A 16,512-nucleotide genomic window follows, 5' to 3' on the forward strand; every position below is an offset into this window, starting at 1 on the left:
ATTAAACCGACTATCTTATGAATGGGATAGATCATATAACTAAGAAATCTATTTCACAGGTATGTCTGTACAGATTTTATTTTTATTTTTATTTTTAACCTTTTGATAATAAACGCTAATTTGTTCGCTAAAAAGTATTAAATTGGTATTGAATAAAATTAGGTTTGGCGACCGAAATTATTGATATCATTCAAAAATTTATTACATCACTGCGAAATTTAACGTTTATTCTTAAGGTATAAATATCTTTAATCAATCAAACCAAAATATTTCAAAAATTCGTCATGAGTTAAATTAGGTCTTGGAACCGAAATAACTTTACCGAAAATAGGGGCGCATATTTTTGATAATATTTGATTGATTAAAGTGGGATAAAAAGACAAAAAGATTTTTAAATTTATTTTTACCATGTTTTTAAAATTAATATTTAAATCTTAAATTAATATTGTAAATTTTGTAAAAATAATATATTTAAAATTGTAAATATTTGAAAAATTAATATAAGTTTGATATGAATTTATGAATTTTTAAATTAAGTTTGGTGTGAATTTTTAAAATATAAATTTTTAATTTTATGCATTTCAAATTTTAAGTTTGGTGTGAATTTTTAATAATAATTTTGAATTTTATATTTAAGTTGTGTGAATTTAAAAACAAAAATTTACTTTATCTCATTAAGTTAAGAATATGATTTTTAAAATTCGTCGTAAGTTGAAGACTAGGTCTTTGAACCGAAATTGCTTTACCCGAGGAAGGGACGAGAACTTTTATTATCATTATTTTTAATCTTATTGAATTAGACTATGCCAAAAACATTGAAAAAAACCAAAAATCTTAGCTTTTAAAATAATCGCTACAAAAAGACAAATTTTAAAATTTTGTCGAAGGACGGACTAGGACATCGATCCGAAACGACCTCGTCCTAAATAACAAGGGAAACAAAATTTTAAAATTAATTACTTAATTGTTTTAATAAGTTAATGTTCAAAAAAAATAAAAAAAAAATACCAAACTCCGCGACTCACGGAGTTTGGAGCTTAAATCTCCGCGACTCGCGGAGGGGTCGGAAATCAGAAAAAAAAAATATAGAGCTGCGAACTGATCAGTCCACAACCTCAAAACCGAAAAACACAGCGAAAAAAGACTCCGAAAAACCACCCAAAAACACCCCCAAAATCACAATTTTTAACCGTTAATCACCAAATTTTTTGCTAAAATCATGTTGAGAAGGATGCTATCTAAGAATTACTCAAGAAAAACGGTAAATTTCTACACCTAAACACCATTTAATCCGAAATTTGGTGTTCTTGAGCAAAATTTTTCCCCAATTTGATTTTGATGCTTTTTAGTGTAATTAAGCTTAAATTGTTTATGTATTATGCTTGTATAACCTAGATTGATGCTGTTTAACATGATTAGAAGCCTTAAACTTCAAATTTTGAATAATCTAGGGTTTGTGTTCTTGAGCAAATTTGGGGCTTTTTGATATAAACAGGTTATGGCCGATTTTTGTCATGAATTGTTGCTAAATTGAGTAGTGTAACATGTCTAGGTAGTTAAATGATCCAAACTTTGAGCTTAAACATGATTTTGAGAATTAAAGTGGACTTTTTCAAGTCTAAAATTCATGAACTTGATTTTTGAAAGATAATGCCATTTGAGACTTGTTTAATTGCTAGTAATGATTATTTTGACATGTTATTTGAGTTGAATGCTTATGAACTTGGCGAACATTTTCGTATATGCTTATTTGAAAAAGTGTAGATTTGATAAAAATGTGAAAATGAGCTTAAGTTTGATATAAATTGATAATGTCATTGTAATTATTTTGATTGATGATTTTGCTGACACTAATGCATATTTGGATGCACAAAAATTGTGTTTGATGTGTTTTGCAGAATGAAAGGGGTGAATCTTCATCCCAAGCCCGCAATGCTCCTGCTGAGAATTTGGAACAACAGGAGGTGGATAACTACTACAAACAGAATATACCTCATCCAGTCATGACCTTTTCCGATATGCACTTGGAAGAGTTGCACCCGAACCTGAGATTTGACAGACTTTGGATAGATTATCCAAAATATCAAAGGGGTTTGCATACTCTTCATTCTAAGGTTGTTGAGGTACCAAGGGTCATAGAATGGGGACCCTTAGAAGCTGTAGAATTGGCCGGGCCAATTAGGGAATTACTTGTACAGAGGTATGGTAATTCTTCTTTTAATGACTGGGTACATTTATTCACCATACGTAGACCTGTATATAAAGTATGGTGTGAAGAATTGTTATGTAGTATAGAGTTGAATGATCGGGTAGCTAGTTTAATCGATCGATCTTTTATTAGATTTTTGTTAGGCGGTTCGATGCGCCACATGTCTTTACTGGACATGGCTCAGGCTTTACGTATATATACGCCTGAGGAGTTAGCGTCTGCCGATTGTAGAGGATTGATACTAAACGGTAGAAAGATAGATGAAAATTTTGATACACACGGTGTGTGGAGTCAAATGACAAGCCATCACCGTTTCAAAGGGGGAAATTACTCTTATTTGGATATAGATAGAGCCGAATTAAGAGTGATACATAGGTTTTTAGCTAATTCGATTACACAAAGGGGTAAAAACAAGGAAAAAGTAAATGAACAGGATTTTTTTTACCATATGTGTATTCGAGACCCACAAAGCGCTGTAAGTATACCGTATTGTGTGGGTTATTATTTATCAGCTATGGTTCGGGGGATGCGACCACATAGCATAATAGGAGGTGGTATTTTTATTACTTTGATTGGTGAATATCTCGGTGTGGATATAAGTCGGGGGGGATTATTACTAGAAGAGCCGGAACCCCGCGATACTATAGGTTTAAATGTATACCATGGTGCGAAAGTTTTGAAGAGGCGAAATAACGCCGCAGTACGATACCATGGTAGACATCCACAGGTGGAGAGAAACCAGCAGCAAGGTAATGTAGGAGGGGGGAATGAGATGCAAGAAATGCATAGGTTTATAGCTTCTCAGGAATACGAAAATGCTAGACAGAGAGCATTTGAAGATTGGTAAGTTCATCAGAACCAAATCATAGCTCATTGCCAACATATAGGTAGAAACTATATTCCTACACCGAAACCCATCTTCCCTCCTTGGTCTATAGAGATGCAGCCACCATATCCTACGTATGACCCTGCCGAAGCATTCTATAGCACCTATGGTTATGCCTGGAACCCCTATTGGTACCAATATCATCCTTAGTTTACTTATTATTTTTTTTATTTTGTAATTTGTAATTATTGATACGTTTAATACTTTTGTTAATATTGTAATCATTTTTATAATTATCTAACTTTTATTCTTAGATTTTAATAATTTTTGAATGTAGGGTAATATACCAAACTTCAAAAATATGTATATATGTTTGCAGTTTATCTTATGTACACAACAGGGTAAAACAACGCATTTTCAAAGACTGGCATTAAGTTCAGCAAAAGCAACTAATTTTGACGACAAGATGCAAAATATATGTGAAATAACAACAAGACGGAATGAACAAATGATGTGCACCATTTATCATTCAGCAAACAAACGCCAATATATTTGGAAACTTTGGTAAAATTTAATCATTTTCACACAAATCACCCTCAATAATTTAAATTGTTACTGATTTCTTGCAAATGAGGGCATTGCAAGATCTTAAGTGTGGGAAGGGGTTAAATTCTTTCGGATTTTAAAATTTTTATTTTATACACTTGGTTACCATTAAAAATACTAGTAAAGCAGTAGTTGTATTAGAATCTAGTGCTCTCTGATAATAAAGAACAGCCCTGGTCTTATATACTGACTACCCAATTCTAGTAAAATTTTTCAAAATTTTCAATTAAATGAATTCAAAATCATGTTTATACATATTTATGAACGATAAAACTAGGTTTTAACACCGAAATTATTGTTACCTCGGAAAGGACATAAATTGAGAAACAAACTAAAATGTTAAAATTCATTTAAAATGGAATAGAGGACGATAAAAAGGAAAATAAAAGCCAAGTGTGGGAAAATTTACCAAGTTATCTTAAACATATGTCACATATATCTGTAACAAATAACTGAAAATACTTTTGCTTTGGACTAAACTAAACTGTTTTACCCGATGAAAGAAAAGAAGAGATGGATCTACATGATGAATCAATTCCATCATTAAAAGGAAGTAAAGTCTTCCAAAAAAGACACGCGCTTCTTGATTTAGGTCATGAAGTTGTCGTCCAGACCAGCTGTAGGTTGACGAAAAATCTAGAAAAGTCATCACTAAAATCAGCAGGAAATCCACGGACCTCAGCATTAAACAGGGTCGCCAAGTGGTCAGATTTATCCTAACCATGAGAAGGATTTATCTCGTACAATGGGGGGCACCATGCAAATTAACTGGATAAGACTAATGAATCAGATCCCCAGAAAGGATAATCTCCTTAAAGATTAAAAATCAGCTTTTAAGACTGATATTACTCAATCCTAGAGATTGACCTTAAAGATTGAGAATTACAAACTCATGGAATTCAATGATATCTAAACTCGAGCTTGAACGAGAAAATATTTTGATCAAAATTACAAACCGATTTGTTTTCTGAAAACCCTATTTTCAATGCATTCATTACCATTGAACGTAAAATCCTAGGAATTCACCTGGAATTCATTACGTCACCTGAACTAAATCGGGTGTCAACCGTAAGAACGGTGGTTGCATAGCATGGTCAAAGACAGGACCTTGTGCCAGACCGAAAAATTATAAGGGTGAGCTTTACTATTGCTCCTACCAAGGATAGTAATTGCGTCCGACACGTTATAGACCATAATTAAAAGCATGTCAGGGGACATTGCCTTAACAGTTGCTTGTTCAACGCTTTCCTTTACAACCGGACGGTAGTTTACTGAAAGGTAATATACGGGACAAGTAATCTGGACGTGTTGCTTTCCAAATACAAGGTTAGCAAGTGGGTGACACAAAATCGCAAGTTTTGAGCTAAAATTTTCAAATCTGAAACCCACCAAACCCACAAAAATATTTTGCAAACACCGGTAAAGGGTTATTCCGGAAAACTTATCTAGGGTAAAAACTAGATTTCAAAAGATCAAATGTTTTCATAAAGATCCAATTTCCTTAATGGATCTAAATTTTTATAGTCATGTAGGACTGTAAACCATATCGTTACTACCATTGTTTATATCACCGTATAGAAATCACTGATGTACAAAGTGTGAAGAATAAAGAAGTGATTCTTGTATTTCAAGACGATATTGCTTGAGGACAAGCAACGCTCAAGTGTGGGAATATTTGATAATGCTAAAAACGAACATATATTTCATAGCATTATTCCTCAAGAAAGACAAGCTTTTAGTTGCAATTGTTCTATTTACAAGTGATATTCGTTTAAATAATAAAAGGTGAAGACAAAAGACAGATTCGACGAATTGAAGACGCAAACGACCAAAAAGCTCAAAAGAACAAAAGACAATCAAAGAGGTTCCAATTATTGATAAGAAACGTCTCGAAATCACAAGAGTACAAGATTCAAAACGCAAAGTACAAAATATAAAATTGTACGCAAGGACGTTCGAAAATCCGGAACCGGGACCAGAGTCAACTCTTAACGCTCGACGCAACGGACTAAAAATTACAAGTTAACTATGCATATAAATATAATATAATATATAATTAATTATATTAATTATATATATATTATATATATATTATAAACCGTCGGTAAACAAAGAGCCAAACTCCTCTGAGCTGTAAAAGTAACCTCCGCGACTCGCGGAGTTTGAAGAGGTTTTCACCGCGAGTCGCGGAGCCCCAAAATTCGACTTTTCCTATAAAAGCAACCGAATTCTGATCGCAATTCATAATCTTTTTTTCTTCTTATCATACGTAAAACATATATATATATTTATAATTTAAATTTTAATTTTAATTATAATTCTAATAATAAGGGTATGTTAGCGAATGTTGTAAGGGTGTAAGTCGAAATTCTGTCCGTGTAACGCTACGCTATTTTTAATCATTGTAAGTTATGTTCAACCTTTTTATATTAATGTCTCGTAGCTAAGTTATTATTATGCTTATTTAAAACGAAGTAATCATGATGTTGGGCTAATTACTAAAATTGGGTAATTGGGCTTTGTACCATAATTGGGGTTTGGACAAAAGAACGACACTTGTGGAAATTAGACTATGGGCTATTAATGGGCTTTATATTTGTTTAACTAAATGATAGTTTGTTAATGTTAATATAAAGATTTACAATTGGGCGTCCCTATAAATTACCATATACACTCAATCGGACACGATGGGCGGGGTATTTATATGTACGAATAATCGTTCATTTAACCGGACACGGGAATTGATTAATAACCACTAGCATAATTAAAACAGGGGTGAAATTACATTCAAGGGTAATTGGTGTAATTGTTAACAAAGTAGTAAAACCTTGGTTTACACGCAGTCGATAACCTGGTGTATTCATTAAACAAAGTATTAAAACCTTGTTACAATTCGAATCCCCAATTAGTTGGAATATTTAAATTCGGGTATAAGAATAATTTGACGAGGGCACTCGCACTTTATATTTATGACTGATGGACTGTTATGGACAAAAACCAGACGGACATATTAAATAATCCAGGACAAAGGACAATTAACCCATGGGCATAAAACTAAAATCAACACGTCAAACATCATGATTACGGAAGTTTAAATAAGCATAATTCTTTTATTTCATATTTAATTTCCTTTATTTTATATTTAATTGCACTTCTAATTATCGCACTTTTATTTATTGTTATTTAATCGCACTTTTAATTATCGTACTTTTTAATTATCGCAATTTTATTTTATCGCACTTTTATTATTCGCAATTTCATTATCGTTATTTACTTTAAGTTTTAATTTAAGTCTTTTATTTATTTAATATTTTACATTAGGTTTTAACTGCGACTAAAGTTTTAAAATCGACAAACCGGTCATTAAACGGTAAAAACCCCCCTTTATAATAATAATATTACTTATATATATGTTTGTATTTTTATAAAAGTAAACTAATATAGCGTTGAGCTTTGTTTAAAAAAGATTCCCTGTGGAACGAACCGGACTTACTAAAAACTACACTACTTTACGATTAGGTACACTGCCTATAAGTGTTGTAGCAAGGTTTAAGTATATCCATTCTATAAATAAATAAATATCTTGTGTAAAATTGTATCGTATTTAATAGTATTTCCTAGTAAAATATAAACTATTTCGTATACACCTCGCATAACATCAGGGACGTAGTGTTCCATGAAAGCCAGACAATAGAAGATATTGAAAAGCCCACAATATCTCATAAATCAAATGTTGCTGCTCAAGTGTCAGAGGCAACAACGGAATCATTCATGAGAAATGAATTTTCAATGCAAGAAGAAATTCCAGAAGTAGAAGATAATGAGGAAAATGACGGTGCTGAGCAGGGGGAGCCACAACCCCATCTGTCAGACGTTCCAGCACCATCACAAGGTCAAGATGATGGTGGATCTCCTCACAATGTTCCAGAAATTCGTAGATCTGAACGAGGTCGGATTCCATCGAGTAGATATCCAGAATCCGAGTACCTTATACTTACTGAAGATGGAGAACCAGAGAGTTTTCATGAAGCTGTATCTCATAAGGATAAAGAAAAATGGTTGCTCGCAATGCAGGATGAGATGGATTCTCTGCAGAAAAATCAAACTTATGAGATTGTAGAACTTCCACGCGGGAAGAAGGCACTGAAAAACAAATGGGTGTTCAAGCTGAAAAAGGATGGTAGTGGAAAAGTGGTGAAATACAAAGCACGACTTGTAGTCAAAGGATTTCAACAGAAGAAAGGGATTGATTTTGACGACATATTTTCACCAGTAGTCAAGATGAATTCAATTAGAGTCATACTTGGATTGGTCGCAAGTATGAACTTGGAGCTTGAACAGATGGATGTAAAGACAGTTTTTCTTCATGGAGATTTACATGAAGACATTTACATGGAGCAGCCGGAAGGTTTTGAGGTTTCAGGAGATAACCTCATATGCAAGCTGAAGAAAAGTTTATATGGTTTAAAGCAGGCACCTGGGCAGTGGTACAAGAAGTTTGACTCGTGCATGGTAAGTCAAGGGTACAAGAAAACTGCAGCAGATGAGTGTGTTTACATTCAGAAGTTTTCTGAAGGAGATTTCGTTGCTCTTCTACTATATGTAGATGATATTTTGATCGTAGGGAAAGACACAACGAAGATCAACCAGCTGAAGAAGGAACTCTCGAAGTCTTTTGACATGAAAGACTTAGGATAGGCTCAACAAATTTTGGGAATGCAGATAACCCGAGACAGGAAGAATAAAAGGTTATGGCTATCTCAGGAGAAGTATATTGAACGAGTGCTTTCACGTTTCAATATGAACAATGCCAAACATGTTAGCATTCCATTAGCCAACCATTTCAAGTTAAGCAAGAGTTCTTGTCCCTCATCCAAGGAAGAGATCGGGGAGATGTCTTCAGTACCATATTCTTCAGCAGTTGGAAGTTTGATGTATGCAATGGTGTGTACAAGGCCCGATATTGCTCATGCAGTGGGAACGGTGAGTCGTTTTCTCTCCAACCCTGGGAAAGAGCATTGGAATGCGGTAAAATGGATTCTCAGATATCTTAAAGGTACAAAAAATATATGTCTTTGTTACGGGGGAGCTGATCCAATCTTGGAAGGCTATACAGATGCGGATATGGCCGGAGATCCTGATAGTAGGAAATCTACTTCAGGATTCATTTACACTTTTGCAGGGGGAGCTGTTTCATGGCAGTCAAGACTACAGAAGTGTGTTGCATTATCCACAACTGAAGCAGAGTATATTGCTGCCGCAGAAGCTGGAAAAGAAATGTTGTGGTTAAAGCGTTATCTTCAAGAATTTGGAATAAAGCAAAAGGAGTACAAGGTATATTGTGACAGTCAGAGTGCTCTAGATTTGAGCAAGAACTCCATGTACCATTCCCGTACAAAACATATTGATATTCGCTATCATTGGATACGCGAGGTAATTGATCGACAACTGTTGAAACTAGTGAAGATCCATACAAAGGAGAATCCTGCGGATATGTTGACAAAGGTGGTGACTCGAGAGAAATTGGAGTTATGCAGAGACATAACTGGAATGTTCGTGGATTCGGCTGGAGGGGGAGAATTGAAGGTTTCCAGCCTACAATCTAGAAGCCCACCTTCTAGATGTTCAAAGTAGCCTTCTTTGAACACCATGTGGAAGTAGCAAAGTTGAAAACGGTGACGGCCGCCAACCTTCCTCGTTCACACCTATCTACCGCTATAAGATCTTAGCTATAAATAGAGGTGCAAACCTCAGTTGTAAATCATCCCAAAATCACTCAGAGAAGTGTAATCACAACCTAGATAGTGTGTGTGAGTTTGATAGTTTTTTTGTAAGAGTTTTGTAATACTCTGTAATCTATTCTTGTGAGTAATAGAATTATTTTCTCTCAATTTTATATCTCCCAACGTCCAAGCGATCCTCTCTTCCTAACAATAATCGCACCGGAGTTGGTTAATTAGATTTCAACCTGTGAGTGCATATAATTCATTTAAATCTGTCGTAGGTATATATAGCTGCCATCAACATGCTCATATTATGTATCACATCCTATTCGTAAAGTGGGTTAAGCGTGTATAAGTAGATCGGTTTGACAACACGCCCCATGCAAAGACTAGTACGCACTCTGTGTGGTGCATGTTCAAAGGGCATACTTACAATTACGAAAATTTAAGATAACTCTTTGAAGAGAAATAAGGAAATTTTGACTGATTTCCGTTTTATGTTTTGGTATTACTGTATATATATATTACTCTATATATTTACAGTAATTTATATTTATTTTTAGCGTATTCAAAACTGAGTTATTACTTATCCTTCTACGCATCTCCATATTAAAATAAAAACCTAACTAAATTCTGAATCAACGTCTAGGAGTAATTGATTTATTTGAAATTGGGAACTAGGGTTTGGCAACCGAAATTAAAGCACGAGCAATTTGAGGACAATTTGTAGGCTTAACTATGCGGTACACTCATCGTTAACATGCTGTTATAATCAAGCTAGCTGTCGACCTTGATTGATTGTTAGCCTTTCGAATCCGATACAAAACCCTAATTTTTTAAAGCCTCGATCATCAAATGTTAAAATGATGGAAACTTCACTATGGGGTGGATCCAGAATTCATCAAAGGAGGATGTTAGCTGGGGCTTCTAATTGGACTGATGAAAAATCTCCATATGATGATACTCATGCTATAGGTATGTATATTATTTTTTTCTCTAATAATTTATTATTATTATTTTTATTAAGTATGATGATGCAATTAAAAATAAACTGTTTTGTTGGTGACTGTGATGGTAATGTTTTTAATTCTATTATTAACAACTTGACTTGATTGATTGTAGCCAAAAACATGCAGCTGGATAAACAAATAGCAGCAGATATTGAACAAGTCGAAAGCAATAATAGCGAAATCATTAATATTAATAAGATGGATATTGTTTGTTTGGATGGGATATGTATTAATGGCCAGCACATTAACAACGAGACTAGACTGATCCAAGCCTCTTACAAGTACGGCATTAAATACATACTAGTCAAAACCAATAGCGAAATCATTAACAAGGTTGATTTGTTCTGTGCTGAACGTGCGAAGGTCAAGAATGATTATGCCCATGATCAAACCCTCGTCCGACACAAGTTGAATGAGTTCAATTCCAATTTTCGCCAAGCAAATCGGATATATGCTCTTGATCTTATGAATGTGTGTTTCTCTCTTTTTTTTAAAAAGAAGAAAATTTGAACCTTTTTTTTCATATGCCTTAATAAGTTGACGTTTATTGATAACCACGACTGCATGCATGCCTGCCACACCCACATATATATCTCATACATGGAACACAACACTTTACCTTATTTTTTTTTATTTTTTTTCTTGTTTTCTATGGATGGATAATTAATTTGCTTCATAAGTTTTCTGCTTTAATTTCAGGATGCTTTCGAGTTGGAGATAAGAAGCCTCGTGGATGTGATGATGGATGACGTTATTGACATTTTTGCCAAAATGACTGAAGACGAGGCTTACAAATTCTTATCCGTGAATTTGAGAGATAATTTTAGTCATGATGATTTTAAGCGGATGAGTAAGCGTGTCAAACTTAACAGGTGGGCTTTTGAAGACCTTTAAGTAGGTACGGCCTTATTACTGCTGCTGCTGCCTTTGTCTTTATTGTAACTTATCATCATGATGATTATTGATTAAGTGCCAATGTCATGGATGTGTTTACTTATAAATTAGAGTGTTCATTCATTTATATAAGTAAGGAGGAGGCATCATGATATGCCCATTTAATGAACATGTTGATTGATAACATTAATTTATGAATTGCACATGAATACTCCTCTAGTGGTATACTTGTATTATTATGATCTGAATTTGAATTGAATGTATTTATTAAGTATGAGATACCAAATCTCTTGCATAATTGGCTGGCAGATGAGCAGGGATTCGATGGTGTTTCGGATCGACAGGTAGGGAACCTAAGTGAATATATGAGATCTGTAGGTCAGATGGTTGGTGCTGATAGTATTCGAATAACACCACAAGACAACAACATTATGAAGAAGATTTGGTGCTCTAGATGCCATCGATTGACCCGTACATGCGGCTGCCTTTGAAGTTATGAAATTTGCATTTTGGTGGTGTTTGTTTGTAATGGAGACCAGACCACAAACTGGTGTATAAATGGTTTGTGATCTAATATTTCAAGTGTTATGAACTTGTTGGCAACTAGGTTTCTCTAGATAATAATTGAACTTGATGCTTTTGTATGACAGTCCGTAGTAGTTTCCGTATAGTATATTAACCTAATAATTGAACTTGATGCTTTTGCTCATCCTTTAAAATTCCCACTTCAAATCAAATGAAGTGTAAGTTACGAATTTTTTTTGAAATAGTAATATTTTTTAATATGTTTACAAAACTAGAAATTTTGAAAAAAACTTTACAAAACTAGTAAAACCGGAGTTTCAAACTCCGGTTTGGCCAAATCGGTGTTTCAAAGTCCGGTTTCTATCTACTTTGTCCACATGGCAGAGTGACATGGCAAACCGGACTTTGAAACACCGGTTTGCCACGTGGCATTTTTTTTTTTTTTTTTTTTTTTAAGATTATGGGATGAGCTCGTTTATTTGTTTAGAAAAAATTTTTAATTATTTTTGCTAGATTTAAGGGATGAATATTAATTATCAATAAGCTAATTTGAAACTTCTTTTAATGTAGTTTGAGAAGTGAAAGTTCAGATAGTTATTACTCCGTAATTAATAAGCTAATTCTTTTAAGGAATGAATATCAATTATTAACAATTAAATTTTTTTTAAAACAAATAAACAAGCTCATCCCAGAATCCTAAAAAAAAATGCCACGTGGCAAACCGGTGTTTCAAAGTCCGGTTTGCCATGTCACTCTGCCATGTGGACAAAGTAGATAGAAACCGGACTTTGGAACACCGGTTTGGCCCAAACCGGAGTTTGAAACTCCGGTTTTACTAGTTTTGTAAAGATTTTTTCCAAATTTCTAGTTTTTTAAACATATTAAAAAATATTACTATTTCAAAAAAAATTTCTGTAAGTTACATTAAATCTGTTATCAGTAATTAATAACAGAGTTAGCAGGAAGCTTAAACTAGTACATGTGTTGGCAGGAAGCTGAAACATTATGTTTACTAACGAATTCATTCATTAATTACTATTAAAATGATACACATAAAGAGCGTACACCATTTCTCCAAGAAGAAATGTGATATCATCGAACATCAAAGTTTAATGCAAGTGTTTGGCTAAAAGATGGGGACTTTTACCCATTTACTAATACTAATCTCAGGGTCGATTTGGGGTTGTATACTGATAAGGCTAAAAAGGAATATATATTTCATAGCATTATCCCCCAAGAAAGACAAGATTTTAGTTACAATTGTTCCATTTTCAATTAATATTCGTTCATATTAAATAAGTGCGAAGACAAAAGGCGAAAACGACGATTTGAAGACGGAAAGGTCCAAAAAGCTCAAATGTACAAGATACAATTAAAAAGGTTCAAAATATTGATGAGGAACGTCTAAAAATGACAAGAGTACAAGTTTCAAAACGCAAAGTACACGATATAAAATAGTACGAAAGGACGTTCGAAAATCCGGAACCGGTACATGAGTCAACTCTCAACGCGCGACGCAACGGTGTAAAAATTACAAGTCAACTATGCACAAGAATAAAATATAATATTTAAATAATTCATAATAAGAATAATATTAAATAATAAAAAGTTGTTAATTGAGCATAGTTCAGGGGTCATAAATGAAAATTTCAATTCATAATTCGCCTAAAAACATTGCATTCGATGAGATGAAGGCATCCCATTTTCAATAAAAAAATCTATCTCTCTCCATATGTAACGTATAATATATATATATATATATATATTTATAATATTAATTTTAATTTTAATTTTAATAATAATTTTAATTATGATTTAGTTAAGTTATGTTACAATTAATTTACGGGTTTTAAGTCAGAACTCTGTCCGCGTAACGCTACCAAATTAATCCCACTGTAAGCTATGTTCTTCCTTTTTAATTTAATGTATCGTAACTAAGTTATTATTATGCTTATTTGAGCCGAAGTAATCGTGATGTTGGGCTAAAATATTAAGAAGGGGTTATTGAACTTTGGACCATAATTAAGGTTTGGGCAAAAGACCGACACTTGTGGAAATTGAACTATTGACTATTAATAGATGGGGAGTATTGTCTAATTGAGTGACAACTCATTGGAGTCTGTCGAACCTATCTTCAAATTAATTAACCTAATAATTAATAATGATTATGGTTGTCCTATTTAGTGATGTTCATATGGAATCTGTTATAATCATTTAATTAATCAATTGGGTTGGGTAATTGATTATTCATTCTGATCAAGTGGATGAATTAATATTCATAAACTAATTAAAACAGGGGTGGATTACATACAGTGATAACTGGTGTAATTGTTGACAGAAGTGATAACTGCGTCACAGTTTAAATCCTTAATCAGTTGGAATATTTGACTTCGGGTATAAGGGTAATTTGACGAGGATACTCGCACTTTATATTTATGACCGATGGACTATTATGGACAAAAACCAGATAGACGTATCAAATAAACCAGGACAAAGGACAATTAACCCATGGTAATAAATTAAAATCAACACGTCAAATATCATGATTACGGAAGTTTAAATAAGCATAATTCTTTTATTATATTTCTCATCGTATCTTTATTTACTGTCATTTTATTACTCGCAATTTTATTTACTGTCATTTTATTTATTGTCATTATTTTACGCACTTTAATTATCGTCATTTATCTTTACGCTTAAAATATAGAATCGACAAACCGGTCATTAAACGGTAAAACCCCCCTTTTATAATAATATTACTACTTATATAATTATATATATTTTGTATAAATATAGTTAAAAATATAGTAAGTATCACCAGCTCCCTGTGGAACGAACCGGACTTACTAAAAACTACACTACTCTACGATTAGGTACACTGCCTATAGTGTTGTAGCAAGGTTTAGGTATATCCCATCCGTAAATTAATAAAACTTGTGTCATATTTTGTAGTATTTTGTATTAAAAATAATACTATTTCGTACCCTCACGCTACATCATCATATACTTAGGCTCTAAGTCAAACGGGATCAAAAAAAAAAAAATTGTGATTAACAAGAATGGGTCTAATGTGTAAAAGTCACTCAAAGTCTTACATTAGATGAGATGGATACAGGCATACAGTCTTGTTACTTTTTGGTATCGTTTCATTTTGTGTACGCTTAGTAAAAAAACATCACTTAGTTTTTAATCGAACAAAATTTACTTTCTTTTTTTTTTCCTTTTCTGTAGAACTATTCAACTGGAATTTCTCAAATTTAACCATCCCAAGTCAAGAGGTTGGGGTCATCATTTTGTTTCAGGTTCAAACCTTACTAGCAGCATATTTTAGGCCTTTGGGGTGTCCAGATAAAAGTGTCGGAAACGATCAGGCAGAGGATGACCCGGTTAGGCCATGTACATCTGAGTATAATATAATTCTCTTCCCTGGGTAGGTAGTCTGGGTAGGAAAAACCATATCCGTGTACCCTATTAACCTATTTATCAAATTAACTATGGTTATTGCGCATGCGCACTCACACAAATATACCTGGAGCAACGTACCCAACCGTTCCTTTTGCTCCAATAGAATTCTTAAGGCTTATAGAAACGTCGTGTTTAGTCTGTTGAATAAATCTTGCTAACCCGAAATTACCAAGATGAGCAACAAAATGTGAATCAAGCAAAACGTTACTAGGTGTGATATCACAATGAACTATGGTGATCCACACTGGTGATGAATATAATCTAAAGCACTAGCCACATCTATTACGATCATTGGCGAAACTACATGGAGGCAAGGGGGGCGGGGCGCCCGCCCCCAGTGGATTTTTTTTCCCTCAAAACCTACATATTTTACCCCAATACCTTCAAATTTCACCCAAAATTCTCCGACTTTTGCCCCAAAGCCTTCAAATTTTGCGCAAAAACATTCAACTTTTGCCCAAAAACCTTTATAATTTGCCTAAAAATCTCAATTTTTTGCCCCAAAACCTTCATATTTTGTCCAAAAATATTGCTACGGTTTAAAATTTTTTTTTTTGCCCCCAGTGAAAAAAATCCTAATTTCGCCACTGATTACGATTACGATGTTCAATCTTTGTAGAAATTTTAGGTGTTTGGATGACTCGTTGTTCTCCGGGCCCACTATTGGGTTCAGATGCAACCAGTCCTCTAAACTTCCATTAATACGGTTTAAATTTTTTTTTTTGCTCCCGGTGAAAAAAATCCTAATTTCGCCACTGATTACGATTACGATGTTCAATCTTTGTAGAAATTTTAGGTGTTTGGATGACTCGTTGTTCTCCGGGCCCACTATTGGGTTCAGATGCAACCAGTCCTCTAAACTTCCATTAATCATATATGAACAAGGGCCGATTGCTTTCTTACTTTAGTTAACCCCTTGCACTAAGGCTAGCTCTTCTCTCCCTTAGCACAACTATATTTTCAGCTGGGTCAATCACCAAAATACCCATTTTTTTGGTCTTTTCTGAGCTGGTACCCAAAAAAAAAAAACCTTGACAAAATGCCCGCGCAAGGCGCAAGAGACCTTGCGACTTGCGTCCTTGCGCCTTGCGTCCTTGCGCCTTGCGTTCTTGTGTTAAAAAATTAGGTCAAATATAGAAATCAGACACCACATACACACACACACCCCGACACTCAGCTCTTGCGACCACTTTGCGACCGACGGCGATTACAAAGAACCTTGCACTTGCGACCCCCTTGCGACCCGTCTACCCT

Source organism: Rutidosis leptorrhynchoides, chromosome 5, assembly GCF_046630445.1.
Source record: "Rutidosis leptorrhynchoides isolate AG116_Rl617_1_P2 chromosome 5, CSIRO_AGI_Rlap_v1, whole genome shotgun sequence".
NCBI lineage: Eukaryota > Viridiplantae > Streptophyta > Magnoliopsida > Asterales > Asteraceae > Rutidosis > Rutidosis leptorrhynchoides.